General features: G+C 45.8%; 1 protein-coding gene across 7 annotated transcripts in view; it reads left to right on the forward strand.

Annotated features, from left to right (window-relative positions):
* The window catches only part of Il34 (interleukin 34), a 65,349-nt gene that overhangs the window by 24,611 nt on the left and 25,088 nt on the right, over nucleotides 1-15,650 (forward strand). For 2 of the 7 annotated variants that reach the window (XM_029480357.2, XM_085843581.1), the window contains exon 2: nucleotides 11,754-11,963. The exons of 4 other annotated variants lie outside the window; for them this stretch is intronic. The gene's annotated coding sequence lies outside the window, so the exon portion shown is untranslated. Of the gene's footprint in view, nucleotides 1-11,753; nucleotides 11,986-15,650 lie in introns of all 7 variants that reach the window. One more of the 7 variants, XM_085843579.1, reaches the window with a different exon arrangement.

The following is a 15,650-nucleotide window of genomic DNA, read 5'->3' on the forward strand; positions in this document are numbered from 1 at the left end:
ATCTGTTGTTGTTGCTGTTGTTTTGTTTTGTTGAAATTTGAGGTTTTGAAAATGTATTTACTTAAAAATTTTAAGACCCAGCAGTCTTCACGTCTCAGCTGTCTCCACTTGGAGCTGGGGTCGCAGGTAGGCAGCAGAGCAAGTTTGGTGTCCCTTTCCCATGGGCCCCTGCACCTGCCCAAGAAGAAACAAAGGTTTATCCGAGGCTGAGCTGTCTTCCTAACTTCCTATGTCTTCCAGGAGCAATATCCGTGTAAGCTGTGTCTAGTGGGCGTTAGTGAGCTATTACAGCTCATAAAACTTCTAGGGAGTGTTTGGGATTACCCAATGACAGATTGTTCTAAAGACAAATTAGAAAGGGAACCGGGTAGGTATTGTGGGTCCTGGCCAAGGCTTAGGAGTTCACTTGTTCCTTTTCCTCTTTAATATTTTTGCTTAGGCAATATATCCATGTGGTTTAAACCATACCACAAAGAACAATGGTGGGAAGGTCTCTTCCCACAAACATCTCATAACTCCTCAGCTTCTGCCCTTGCCAGGCAGCTGTTTTAGAGTATTGTTTTGATGAGCTTTCACTGGCCCATGAGGAATCCTGTCCTCTATTGATCCCTTAAGACTTTGTTCCCCAGAACTTGTGGACTGTCCACTCATGCATTTCTCAGCTTCCTTTATGATGCTGACAAAAAAAAAATCTGTTAAATGACAGAATTATTTCCTGGCAAAAGGCCCATCCCATTGTAGACTCATTGGAGAGATGACTCAGTAGTGAAGATCGCCCTCGGCTCTTCCAGAGGAGCTGAGTTTGGACGCTAGTTCCCATATCCAGCAGCTCATAAGCACTTGTAACGCCAGCTCTAGGGGAATTTGACTCTCTCCCTCCTGGTCTCCGTGGGTCCAGACCCGAATTCACAGACGCATACACGGATATCTAATTTCAAAAAGAAAGATAAGGGGCCTGGAGAGATGGCTTCCAAGTGCAGAGCACGTAATGCTCTCCATAGGGACTGGAGTTAGATTCCCAGCACATACATCCGTTCAGCTCCAAGGGATCAAAAGTCTCTGGCCTCGGTAGGCACTGGCACCCACTACATACATACACTACATACATACACATAATTATAACTGATAAAAATGAATGTAGAGCCGGGCGTGGTGGCGCACGCCTTTAATCCCAGCACTCGGGAGGCAGAGGCAGGCGGATTTCTGAGTTCGAGGCCAGCCTGGTCTACAAAGTGAGTTCCAGGACAGCCAGGGCTACACAGAGAAACCCTGTCTCGAAAAAACAAAACAAACAAACAACAAAAGAATGTAAGAAAGAAAACTTAGTCTCTTCTGCATCTCTTCTCTCTGTGCTCCCTCTCTCCTCCTCCTCCCCTCCTCCTCCTCCTCCTCCTCCTCCTCCTCCTCTCCTCCTTATGGCTACTCCCCTGGCTTCAATCTTTGGGGCCAGTGAACAGTGAACTCACCCAAGAGCAGCTTCCCAATAAAACTGCCTTTAATATAGTCTTATAAAAAATGAACGAAAGAAAGAAAGAAGCAAAGAAAGAAAGAAAGAAAAAGAAATCTTAGAAAACTGTAGACTTGAATAAGTATTTCATGTATGTGAGTACACTGTCGCTGTCTTCAGACACACCAGAAGTGGGCATTGGATCCCCATTACAGATGGCTGTGAGCCACCATGTGGTGGCTGGGAATTGAACTCAGAACCTCTGGAAGAGCAGTCAGTGCTCTTAACCGCTGAGCCATCTCTCCAGCCTCAAAGATGAACTTTTATTTTGGTATTTTATGTATTTATTTTTAATTATGTGAACGTGTGTCTGTCTAAGTATGGGCATATGCAGATGAGCACAGGTACCCATAAGGACAAGAAGGGGATCTCAGATTCCATAGCACTCACAATACACATGCTTGTGAGCGGCTTAACACGGGTGCCGGGAAGGAAACTGGAGCCTTCTGCAAGAGCATAAAGCACTACTGAGCCATCTCTTCACCCCCTGTTGTTTTTTAAGCTTGAAAATTGTGTGTGTGTGCGCGCACACGCACGTATGTCCCGCAGCGCATATATGAAGGCAGTAGACAGTTCTCTCTTTGTGCCCTCCATGTGGGTGCTGGGGAGAGAACTCAGGTCGTCAGGCCTGGCAGTAAATGATATAACTGGCTGACCCATCTCATTGGCCTAGATCATCTTCCTTTAAAGATGCATTGTTTGTGAGAAAATTATGAACTGCCAGTCTTTTACTTTGGGGTGTGAATTATCCTAACCAGACCCTCTTCACGGACATATGAAGTTTGCAACTAGAATCCACACGGCCCCATGCTTTATTCTAGTGGCGATGATCCATTGGGCTCCCTGCTGTAGTGAGCATGTGCCTCCTTTCAGTCTGTTATCAGGAAGCATGAAGAACAACCTTGTCCATGTGGCTTTCTGCAGGCGTGGATTACACACGCAGGGTGGATTCCCAGACATGGGATTGGATAGCTAGGTATCTGCTTTAGCAATTCTGAGAGATCTTGCCAACTTGTCCTCCACAAAGTCAGCACCAAACTACACATCAGTCGGCTTTGGAAGAGAAATTCTAATTTTGTCGCCTCGATGGGCTCTGTTGTCAGGTCCCTGGCTCTCTACCCATCTGATAACTGAATGATACCGATCTGGTCTGGCCTTCATTTGAAGGCGTTATGAAAGGACTTTAATTTATAGTACATTTAAACACTACTGATGACTTGCTATTGCGTTAGCTCCTGAGGTAGAATGAGTCTACTCACCTCACAAGGGCACCAAAGACAGCCAAAATGGATGACCCATGCAAGTCTGGCTTGATGAACCAGTGGGTTTATTGGGCTTATTTACAGGTACATGGATGAGAAATTAAAGCTCGCAGAAGCATGGGTGACCCCAAAACAGCTGTATCACTAAACAGTCTCAGCCGGCATGGTTGGCAGTTTCTCCATGGTTCTGTAGGTAGCTTCTCTCTTCTGTTAAGCTTCCATTCGCTGTGCACCAGCATCTCCAGAGACTACATACGGCTGGGCCAGTCACAGACAAGTGGGAAGAGGGCACAAGGGAATGTCTAGGGTCTCAGATGAAAGTCTAATGACCCTCCCCAGCTCCTTCTCTCTCCTTCTCCCTCTCCCTTCTCCAGACAGGCTCTTAAGTAACCCTGCTGGGAATTCAGTGTGCACATCATGTGGCCAAGGGAGACCTTGAACTTCTGATCCTTAACTGCTAGTCTTCTACACTTAAGTGTGAATTATTCCTTCTACTCCGTTGTACAGTGGTTACAATGATCATAGGTGGGCACCAACATGCCCAGCTCATGCCCTTCTGGAGATGGAACCCAGAGAGCATCATGTATTTACTCTCTTATTCACATCCTTTACTTATTCCAGAAATGGAAGTATTAGTTTTTCCCCTTTATTGCTGGGATCTCTTTACATCTCAGGGACAAGCTTTTTGTTTTAGATACAGTTGCACCCAATGTAGCCTGCCTGCCCCCCACCTCTTTCCTAGAAAGAAAAGTTTTTTGGGTATTCTCCAAGGACAGAGAGCTGGGCAGTAACAAAGAATACTGCCTGCAACTCCTCTCTCCACACTCCTGGGTACACAATTATTTTTCATGTTTCATTGGTAGGGGGGATGTGTGTGCTTGCCACAGGACATGTGTGGCGGTCAGAGGCGAGCTTACAGAAGTAAGTCTTCCTCCTATGCTGCAGGTCCTGGGGATGGGACTGGAGTTGCCAGGCTTGGCAGCAAGCACCTTGGTTTGCTGAGTCATCTTGTCAGTCTGTCCCGCACAGATCTATATTTTTAGGTAGTCAGAGGACTCTTCATTGATTACTTTAAAATGCTTCATCTTAGATACCAAAGCCTTCCTCACTTTGAGATGACAGAAATGTGTCTTGTGTTTTCTTCCGTTATTTTTACACTCAAGATCTTACCCGTTTGGAATTCATCCTGGCTGTGGCAGGAAGGAGGAGAGGAAGCTCCTGGGTTTCTTTCCAGATGGCTCCTTCTCCTTGCTACACGGAGACACTGTTTAGTAAGCTAGTTTTCATAAACCCCCTTTCCCATAGAAAATCTGGATATGTTTCAGAAACCGCTGCCCTTCCCCTTGGAATCAGTGTCTATTTGTTCTCTTTGCTTCTGTGCTTGTTTTTATTGATTGTATGTTTTGCTGTCTGCTTGTGTGTCTGTGCACTGTATATGTGTACCTGTTCCTGAGGAGGCCAGCAGAGGGCATCAGACTCCCAGGACTGTTACAGAGGGTTGTAAATGGTCATGGGTGCTGGGAACTGAAGCCTTCTGCCTTTTTTTTTTTTTTTTTGAGACTCACAATGTAGCCTTTTTCCTGAACCTCACTATATAGACCAGACTGGTTCAAACTCACAGACTCACAGCAATCACCTGCCTCAGCCTCCTCTACTCTGGAATTTAAGAATAAAAGGTGTAGGCCACCCACACCTAGAATGTTCCTTTTTTTTTTTTTTTTTTTTTTTTTTTTGTCTACTAAAGTTTACAAAAATTTTTTTTTGGTTTCTTGAGACAGGGTTTCTCTATGCAACAGAATCCTGGCTGTCTTGGAATCACTTTGTAGACTAGGCTGGCCTCAAACTTAGATATCTGCCTGCATATGTCTTCTGAGTGCTGGGATTAAAGGTGTGCCTCACCACACCTGGCTTAAAGGTTTATACTATTTAAGATCTATATATTTTATTAGCTATTTTCTTGAATTCTTTCAGGCTAGTCTGGCCTATTTATTTTTCTCCTAAGTGTTTAGAATATTTAATTATACATATTGTAGCCGGACATTTGGCTAATTTGTGGGGTTTTTTTTTCTTTCAACCTTTCAACCCCCTAACATCAACTAGGAGAGAGAAAGGATAGAGATGAGAGATGACAGCTTCTGGGAGTCGGTTCTCTGCTCCACCCCAGGCTCTGGGGACTGGCTCAGGCTGTCTGTCAGGTTTGTGCTGAGCCAGCTGGTCCTTTGCTTTTGCAGATATTTTCATCTGACTTCTCACTGCATTTGTGATGATCTTGAACAGATAGTCATATTATCTACAATGGGAATAATTTACTTCCTCCTGGTCTTATGTTTTTATTTTGCCTGTGTGACTGTGTTGGCCTTGGCTGTGCTGTGCTGTTCCTGCCTTTAGTGAAAATTCTAACAGTTCTAAATTAAGCCAAATTCTAGCCTTTGTCCGAGGTGGATACATTTCATCCTCTTAAGGAAGTACCCATCAAGTGCAGGACTTTCTTGCCCAGGTTTGGATTTGGTTCCCAGAGTCCATGTTGGGCACTCACAAGTGCCTGTAACTCTAGTGCCTGGGGAAATCCTGACGCCCCCTTCTGGCCTCTTTGGGTACTGCATGCACCTGTACAGACCCACACTCACACACATATACGCGTCATTTAAAATAATAAAAACGGCTAAAATAATAAAAATGAAAATCTAAAAACATGGATGCTGGGTTTTTCAAAGCGCTTGCTCCACACCTACAAATATGCTAAGGCCTATTACTATGTGACATGATGAGGTTTCTTAATATCGAGGATCCTTGTACTCCTGGAATAAATTCCTTTCTGTCCTTTAGTGTCCTGCATGACCCATCTGGAGAGGCTCTTTTGACTGAGCCAATAGTCACTGTGGACTGCTCTGCAGGCACATGCAGGGTTGATAACTGCACACCACATCTCCTGCCCTGAAAGAAGCAGCTACCAGTTTGATCCCCCATAGGAATCCCAGCTCTTGTTTCTTCCCAGAGTGAAGAATGGATAGGGAGAACTGGAAATGCCCACCAGCTTAGGAAGCTCTGCCTGATTCTCAGCTCGGCCGTTTCTAGCTCAGCGTCTTGTTTTTGTTTAGTGTCATTATAAAACCCAGAGAGTATAGCCCAAGAGCCCTCATCCTGTACACCCTGTTCTGTTTATGCTCTGGAGGATGTCCCAACAGGCTTGGAGTCTCTGGTCTATTCTCAGCTTGGGAGTCATTGCTGTAATTGTCTCAGGAAGAATGAAAATGTGGGAAAATGGTTACGGAATCTGACTTGTAAACAAAGGAAAGCCTTTGGGTCCTCGGGTACATCTCAGCATGTGGCTCTCACTCAGCAGGATGTCCCAGAGGTTAAGACAGCAGGATAGGGGCTAGAGAGGTGGCCCAGAGGTTAAGAATGCAAATTTCTTCTGTACAGGACCTGAGTTATGTTCTCAGCACCATCAATGGAAAGTCTGTAACCACATAACTCCAAAAAGGACAGTGTTTTACTATGGTATGATAGCACGCACCTGTAATCCCATTAAATGGCAGGAACAGAGGTCTGAGAGTTTGAAGGAAGTCCAGCTACATGGCAAGACCCTGTCCCAAGATCAGAACGAAGAAGCAGGCGTTTTCTGGGCTGTCTAAGCTGAAATCACTGCGCTGTCCCTGAGTGAGAGACATTATTTTTCCCTCCCTCCATTTCCTCCTCAGAACTAGAAGGTTGTAAGTTCCTCCCTCAGGCTTGGTTGTGGAATGCAGCGAGGTTAGAGTTCATGCATGGAAAATTCCCCCAGTATGTGGAAGGCTGCCAGCAAATTTGAGGAGACTGTGTGTGACTAGCATACCCAGTAGCAGTCTGGGCTAGGTTTGTCTGTGCCTCCAATGTCCTCTCACTTTGGCTGGGTCTACCCTCATATAGACATGAGCAGAGTGTGCTGTGATAGGTAATGAGCCAGTTCTCCAGGGTCAGAAGTTTTCACCATGAAGCCAAAGAAAAACAAGAAGATCACTTCCAGGCCTGTATTGATGCTTCCATGGTTTAGAGAACATTCTGCTCTTCCAGAGGCCCTGAGTTCAGTTCCTAACACCCACATTTGGTGACTCACAACTGCCTGTAACCCCAATTTTAGGATTCTGATGCCCTCTTTTGGTTTCTGCAGGTACACACACACACACACACACATTCACACAAATACAAAAATCAAAATTAATCTCTTAAGGGTTGGAGGGAATGACTCAACATTTAATTGTGCTTGTGGGCTGGTGAGATAGCTCAGTGGTTAAGAACACTGGATGCTCTTCCAGAGGTCATGAGTTCAATTCCCAGCACCTACATGGTGGCTCACAACCATCTATAGGGGGATATGATGTCCTCTTCAGGCAGGCAGATCTAGATGCAGCAGAGCACTCAGAAAGAAAGAAAGAAAGAGAGAGAGAGAGAGAGAGAGAGAGAGAGAGAGAGAGAGAGAGAGAGAGAACGTAAGTTAGTTTGGAGAAAAGAAAAAAAAAAGAATGTTTGTTGCTCTTCCAGAGGACTTGAGTTGTGTTTCCAACACCCACATGGTGGCTCACAACTGTCTGAAAGTTTAGTTCCAGGGGGTTTGAGACCCTTTTCTAGTCTCTGTAGGTAGGCACCAAGAGGACAGGTGGTACAGGTAGAATATATACATGCATGAATATTTTGTTCACTCTTTCCAATTTGACATACACACACATATATATGTATGTGTATATATATATATATATATATATATATATATATATATATATTTGAGTACACTGTAGCTATCTTCAGACACACCAGAAGGGAGCATCAGATCCCATTACAGATGGTTGTGAGCCACCATGTAGTTACTGGGAATTGAACTCAGGTCCTCGGGAAGAACAGCCAGTGCTCTTAATAGATGAGCCATCTCTCCAGCCTTTAAGTTTTTTATGTGTGCATGTATTCATGTGTTCATGTGTACATGTGTAGGTGGAGGTGCTTAGCACATGTGAACACAGGCCTATAGGGGTCACAGGTCAAAACATTTTCCTCTTGCTTTCTACCTTGCATGTAGTGTGTGTGTGTGTGTGGTATATGCGTGTGTGCAGGTGCACATGCTTGTGTCTACTCCTGAGGCCAGAGGTTTAATTAAGGCTGGGTATCTTTCTCCACCGTTCAGTATGCATGTTGAACCCTCATACACATATGATAAAAATAAATGCTCTTTAAGCCGGGCGTGGTGGTGCACGCCTTTAATCCCAGCACTCGGGAGTCAGAGGCAGGCAGATTTCTGAGTTCAAGGCCAGCCTGGTCTACAAAATGAGTTCCAGGACAGCCAGGGCTACACAGAGAAACCCTGTCTCGAAAAAACCAATAAATAAATAAATAAATACTCTTTAAAACACGCATTACATTGTTGAGTTTTACCTTTTGTGACTGCCTGGGCTGCAGAAAGCAAAGGAATGGGGTTGAAGATTGTTCCAGAACATGAATCTATGAGCAAACAGAAACCTCCCAGCTCCTGAGCAAGGCTTCTCTGTGATCCTTGGTTCTGGGGACAGCAGCCCATGTAAAGGGACTTGGACCGCTTTGGAACACCGCATCCATGAAGTGGGGCTCTTAGGCAGGGTTACAGGTGGACCAGGTAACATTTACATCTGAGGAGGTGCAGCGGGCATCCTGGCTAAGGAAATGTTTGTAAAACATTTTAAAAGATTTATTTATGTTATTATTTTATACACATGACTGTTCTGCCTGCATGTATGTACTTGTGCCGTATGCCTGCTTGGTGCCCACTAAGGTCCGCAGAGGGCACCAGGGTTTCAAGCCAGCACGCGGGTGCTGGGAATCCTACCCAGGTTGTTAGAAGAGCAATGGATGCTCTTAAGCGGTGAGTCAGCTTTCCAGCTCACACGTAGTTTTACATGCTAGTGAGCATGAGGAAATGGGCCAGGTCAGGCTTAACAGCACACAGAGAGGGCTACCCTCAAATTTCTGAGCAATACTGGACTACACACCCCCAAAACTGTTCTGTCAGACTGGAGGGAGCACCAGCCAGGGTGAGGCTTCAGCAGCTCGCTCCCGCCAGTGAGCGCTTGTTTATTTTTAAGTTCAGAAGTATGGCTTACTTAAAATAAAGCCCGTAGAACTTACGTGTTCAATTTGCTAGCGTGGTACTGTAACACGGACCGTGAACTTGACAGCTTATTATAGCAACACAGCTGTGTTCTCCCACAGGTCTGGAGGCAAGAGATTCACAGTCAGAGTGTGTCAACAGGACCCTGTTCTTTCTGCAGACTGGAAGTGGGGGTGGGGAGGGGGGCGCAGCTTCCTGTGGTCACAGCAGCTCCTGGTATGCGCATGTGAATTCTCCACTGGAGTGTGGCCATCTCTGTGCCTCTACACACTCTCCTCAGAGCTGGAAGTGGAGTTCACTGCTTATCTAGTAGTGGCAACCTGACAATTATGTACCATTATCCACTCAAGGCAAGACATGGACCGTTCTCAGTATCCCACAAAGTTCTCTCCGTGCCCCTTTCTAGCCAGTTCCAACCAGCACTGTCTATCCTGGGTAACTGCAGTTGGTATCTATGATTATAGATAAGCTTAAACAAACCCGTTCTTACATTCCAATGAATGCAGTTGCAGAGCGTGCGATCTTTCACATCTGGCTTCTCTTCCAGATGCTTCTGAGCTTCATTCCTGCTGTGGCTTGGGTTGGAAGCTTGTTCCTTTTGGTCGTTATGTAGTAGACCGTGGTATTGTTACAGCATCCTCTATATGTCCTGTCTTCCAGGGGTAGTGTTTGGTTTCTTTTCCGTTGAGGAACTGTACTATGTTGGTTACATGACTTGAGGCTCTGATGGATGGAAAGGTTTGTTTTCAATGGTACAGATGAGGAAGCCATGGTTGTGAGGTGACTGGTCCCGTTGTATCGGGACACAGAGAGGTGAATAGTGATGTTCAAATCGCTCTCCCCTTTTTATTCAGTGGAGGACCCAAGACTTCTGGATAGAGCCACTCATGTGTAGGGTGGGTCTTCTCACCTCAGCTAGCCTAACCTAGAAAAGCCCTCACCATGTGCCCAAGAGTTCTGATCCCATGGTAAGGCTAAACCTAGGAAGTTGACAAGATTAACTAGCATGGGCATGCCCTCTATATAGAACAAATATAACAATGAATGCATATCTGTTTTTCAATTTTACTTTTAGTTTTTAAATGTGCACATGTATTCATGTGTACATGTGCGTGTGTAAGGTGAAGGTGCTATGCCCATGTGCACACATGCCTATAGAGGTACAGGTAATCTTCCTCCTGCTTTTCACTCTGTGTGTGTGTGTGTGTGTGTGTGTGTGTGAGAGAGAGAGATATGCATGTGTGCAGGTGCACGTGCTTCTGAGGCCAGAGGTTAAAGGTGAGCATCTGAGCCGGGCGTGGTGGCGCACGCCTTTAATCCCAGCACTTGGGAGGCAGAGACAGTCACATTTCTGAGTTCAAGGCCAGTCTGGTCTACAGAGTGAGTTCCAAGACAGCCAGGGCTACACAGAGGAACCCTGTCTCAAAACAAAACAAAACAAAACAAAACAAAACAAAACAAAGCAAAGCAAACAAACAAGCAAAAAAAAAAAAAAACCCACCATGGAAATACATTTAAAAAAAAAAAGTTGAGCATCTTTCTCTTCTTTGTCTCACCTTATTTCTTGAGAATGAGGCTCTCAGTGAACCTGGAACTCACTGATTTGGCTGAACTGTCCTGCTCCTGAGCCCTCTGGGCTCCTCCTGCCTCTGTTTCCCCACATGGGTATTTCAGGTGCATACAACCCAGCTTCTCACATGAGTGTGCTGGGATCCAGACTCAGGCCCTTAGGCTCACAGGACAAGTACTCTAATCCTGGTCACCTCTCTAGTCCCTTGGGTTTGTGTGTGTGTGTGTTTAGGGGTGGGGAAGGAGTGTTTTTTGTTGTGGTGGTATGTTCTCTTTCTGTTGTTGTTTGTTTGTTTTTAAGAAAAGGTCTCACTGTGTAGTCCTGTCTGCCTAGAACTCTGGATATAGTCAAGGCTGGCCTTGAACTCCCAGAGATCTGCCTGGCTCTGCCTCCTCAGTGCTGGGATTAAAGGCGTGATCCCGGGGCGGCAGAGCTTGGTGGAGACGGTGGTTCTGAGCAGGTGTCATTGCGATCGATCCCTGAGGAAACTTTCTTGCTTCCCTCTCCCTGCTTCCCTACAGTCTCTCCATAGTCTCTCCATGCAATTTCCCACGATGGATGCTGTCTTCCTGTTTATTTATAATCCTGCTTCCCCATGGCCTCCCAATGTATCTTTCTGGAATGGTCCCAGAAAGTAGTAGATGCTTCATAAGTGTTGTCTGCAAGGGTCATGTCCAGGGTGGACTTCTCAGGATTGCTCCTGAGATCTGCAGCCCTCTCTGCCACAGACCTTTAATGAACTGTCTTCATTTATCTCCTGTGACTGGCGGCACTCCTGATCCTCTATGTCATGTAGTTACTTAGACCATTTCCTGAAAACATGGCTCATATGCCACGACCGGTTTAGATAGTGCTCCATGAACCCTGTTGTAAATCTTGCTGTAAGTAGCACTGAATGTATCTGGGCAATGCCTATAGTCCCAACATTTGGAAGCTGAGGCCGGAGGATCACAACCTCTAGGGCAGTCTGGGCGACAGACACCGTGTCTCAAAACTGTATAACCCCAAACCAGATGTCAAGGTAGCTCAGCCAGGAAACACGCTTTCCATGCAAGCCTGGCACCCGACTTCCACCCCTGGAACCCACGGAGGCAGGCAGGACAGAGCCAGCTCCCGAAAGTTGTCCTCTGGCTGCTCCACACGCCTGTACGTGCTCACCCTTACATGTGCACACCACAGAGAGACACACATGAGTGATAAGTAAAACAAAAAGTCAAACAAACAAACAAACAACTAGTAAAAGCAAGCAACACGAACACACTGAAATCTCTTCCTCGTTATTTTTTACTTTTCCCTTTCCAGGGTGTAGCTGGTATCCTGGTGTTGGTGATGTTGAAATCTGGGGCTAGAATCATAAAGAAACTGCACTTCTAGACCATTAGGACATCCTCTCTTCGGCTCACTAGATTCCAGTCACGCCAACACCTTCAGTCATGGCCACCAACCAACCACCTCCAATGGTTTTGCCAAATGTCTTGAGGGGACCTGGGAGCTGATGTGCTAGCTCAGCCGGTGCGAACTTTTTTTAAAAGAGGTATTTGTGTGTGTGCACAATATATATATATAATTACATCCCAACTACAGTGCTAGTGTATTTTAACACCTTTAATTCCTTTTGGACCCTGGACCCAGGTGGCTTACCTGATAGGAGTCACTCCAGGGGCTGATGAGATAGCTCAGCAGGTAAGAGTACTCAGCAGCAAGCTAGCTGGCCTAAGTTCAATCCCAGGCTCCACGTGATGGAAGAAGATAATTGACACTCCCAAAATTGTCCTCTGCCTTCCACACATGCACTGTGGCATGCACATGTTCCCCCTTAACAGGAATAATAAAAGAATGTAATAAAAAAAAAATCAACTGGGGCATGGTAGCCTGTGCAGTTAATACCCAGCACCTATGAGGCAAAGGCAGGCAGGTCTCTGTGACTTCAAGGCCAGCCTGACTTATTATAAAGAGTTCTAGGCCAGTAAGGGATACACAGTAAGACTTTGTCTAAAAGGTGGGGAAAAGCTAGTGGCTGAACAAAGTCAGTGGCAGCATAGAACCCAGTCAGTCTAGGTCTGAGAAGCAGCTGCTTGGGAATAAACCTCATGGGCCTGAGTCCTATCAGATATCAGAGGAAAGCCAGATCTAGGTTGAAAGAGCAGTATTTCATTCATCGCAGTCATGTTGACAAAGCTATCATCTACTGCTGCCTCAGCTTGCCTGGTGGGAAAGGACCCAACTGGAAAACAAAATGAGTTACAAGAGGCCACTCAGCAACTCTCCTTGGGTGACAAGGTGTCAGCAGTGAGTGCAGACAGCACAGACTTCCACCCAAAGTCACCACAATCGCCAGAGCTGTGTGTGGTTAGCTCTGGGCTCAGGCAGGTAGAAGTGGAGAGCAGAGCCTGTAAGATGGCGTAGTGGGTAGAGAGTGCTTGCCTCTTAATTCAAGAGACTTGAGTTTGATCCTGGAGCTCATCTAAAGGTAGAAGGAGAGAACCGATCTCATGAAGCTGTCCTCTGATCTTTATACTCTCCTTGCTGGCGTGGGTGTGCACACACACGTGCACACAGATACACACACAGACACACACATGTATACATACACAGACACACACACAAACACACAGACCCACACAGATACACACACGACACATAGGACATATACACACACACAGACACATACACAGGCACACATATACACACACAGACCCAGACACATAGACATACACACACACAGATACACAGACACATAGATACACACACATAAACATACATACACAGACATACACACACACAGACACACACAGATATACACACAGACATACACACAGATATGCACATACATATATATAGATCCACACACAGACACACACAGATCCACACACAGACATATACACAAATTCACACACAGACAGACAAACACAAACACACACACACACACACACAGAGACACACACACACAGACACTAGTAGTAGCAACAGTAAATGAAAACTGCAGAAGCGGCAGGCAGAGGAACTGCACCACGGTCTTCAGGCAGCAGAACGTGGGGCATGTGCTATAGCTTAGACTTACTTTTGGTTTGGGTTTGCAAGACACAGTTTCTCTGTGTAACAGTCCTGGCTATCCTGGATCTTGCTCTGTAGCCCAAGGCCGTCTTGCACTCACAGAGATTCTACCTGCCTCTACCTTCCCGAGTGCTGGGATTCAAGGCATGGCTTAGCTTAGATTTGTTTTTTGAGATAAGGGTCTCATTGCAAGAACCAAGCAGCATTCATACCAGAAGTTCAGAGAGTTTCCTATAGCACTGAGTGATGAACGTTCGAGAGTGTGTGTGTGTGTATGTGTATAAGTTCGCACGCTTGGGTGTGTACGCAGGTGCGATATCTTGTGTGCACATGCTTGAGGAAGCCAGAGATCAAAGCTGGGTGCCTCCCTCAATTGTGCTCCATCTCATTTTTGTTGTTGTTGTTGTTGTTTTTTGTTGTTGTTGTTTGTTTTTTGAGACAGGGTTTCTCTGTATAGCCCTGGCTGTCCTGGAACTCACTTTATAGACAGACCAGGTGCCACCACCGCCTGGCTCCATCTCATTTTTTGAGACAGGATCTCTTAGTGGATCTGGCCCTCATCCATTTGGCCTGATTACCTGGCTAGGAAGCTGCAGGATCCTTCCAGTCTGTGTTATCCAAGCATTGATTAGCATTGCAGGCACACACCCTTGGGGCTGGGTGATGGGGTGGCGGGCGGGTGTATGTGCTGTAGGGAGGTCTCTGCAAACACCTGGGCTGGCAAGAAGGAAATCTGGCTCAACAGTCAGGGTTGGTTCAGACTTCTAGAGTCTGACACAGGGAAGCTTATTTAGGCGTATTTAAGCACAGCGCAGTTTTGGAGAAACATTTCCTGATAATAATGTAGATACTCAATCCTGTGTGTACGACCAAGCATAAGACAAGATTACACCGAGGCCCTTTACAAACTCATAAGCAACGTTTAAGTCTCAGAAACAATGTTTAAGATAAGGGTCTAGGAAGAACGACAGACAAACATTAAGAGTCTGTGAGAGTCAGATGTGGCCTACAGGTGGTTCTGCAGACAGCACAAAGGTCACCCAGGCTGTGGTAAAGGATGTGCGCTGTCTCCCATAAGGACATGTTCTATTGACTGAGAGACAGGTGCTCGAGATAAAGAATCGAGGGAGAAGAGTCTGGGAGATTCCTGTGTGGCTGGCCCTACAGATAGTACAGATCACCAGGCTACTAGCTACATCCATTCCCAGCTTTCCAAGTGGATAACAAGAAAATATACGCTTTGTTGAGGAGACAGTTTAGTTTCCCTAAGGCCTGCCTATCTGTGAGCACAAGAACCTGGAGCCCTCTACCCCACACCTGGCTTTTAAAAAAAATTTTTTAAGCTGGGCGTGGTAGCACACGCCTTTAATCCCAGCACTTGGGAGGCAGAGGCAGGCGGATTTCTGAGTTTGAGGCCAGTCTGGTCTACAAAGTGAGTTCCAGGACAGCTATATAGAGAAACCCTGTCTTAAAAAAAAAAAAAAATTATTTTATGTATGTGAGTACATTGTAACTGTCTTCAACACACCAGAAGAGGGCGTAGGATCTCATTACAGATGGCTGTGAGCCACCATGTGGTTGCTGGAAATTGAACTCAGGACTTAACTGCTGAGTCATCTCTCCGGCCCTGGCTTTAAATTTATATATATATATATATATATATATATATATATATATATATATATATATACATGCATGAGTATTTGCCTGCACGTTTATGTGTGCGCAGCCTGCTTGCCTGGTTCCTGTAAAGGCTAGAACAGAGCTCTGGCTCTGGATCCCTGAAACTAGAGTTGACAGTTTTGGGTTTTTTTTTGAGACAGGGTTTCTCTGTTTGCCCTGGCTGTCCTGGAACTCACTTTGTAGACCAGGCTGGCCTTGAACTCAGAAATCTGCCTGTCTCTGCCTCCCGAGTGCTGGGATTAAAGGTGTGTGCCACCACTGCCTGGCTTAGCAAGCTCTCTTAACCGTTGGGTCACCTCTAAGTTATTTCTTGAGGTATGGTTTCATGTAGCCCAGGCTGGCCTGTAACCTAGGATAACCCTAAACTCTTGGTCCTCCTGCCTCCACTTTAAAAAACCAAAATTTAAAGATACCCATTTGCCACTGGATGAGAACTTGTACAAGAGAGCCCAGCGGGCCCTG

This window comes from Mus caroli, unplaced genomic scaffold (assembly GCF_978045245.1).
Source record: "Mus caroli unplaced genomic scaffold, Mus_caroli_1 scaffold_10, whole genome shotgun sequence".
Classification (NCBI taxonomy): domain Eukaryota; kingdom Metazoa; phylum Chordata; class Mammalia; order Rodentia; family Muridae; genus Mus; species Mus caroli.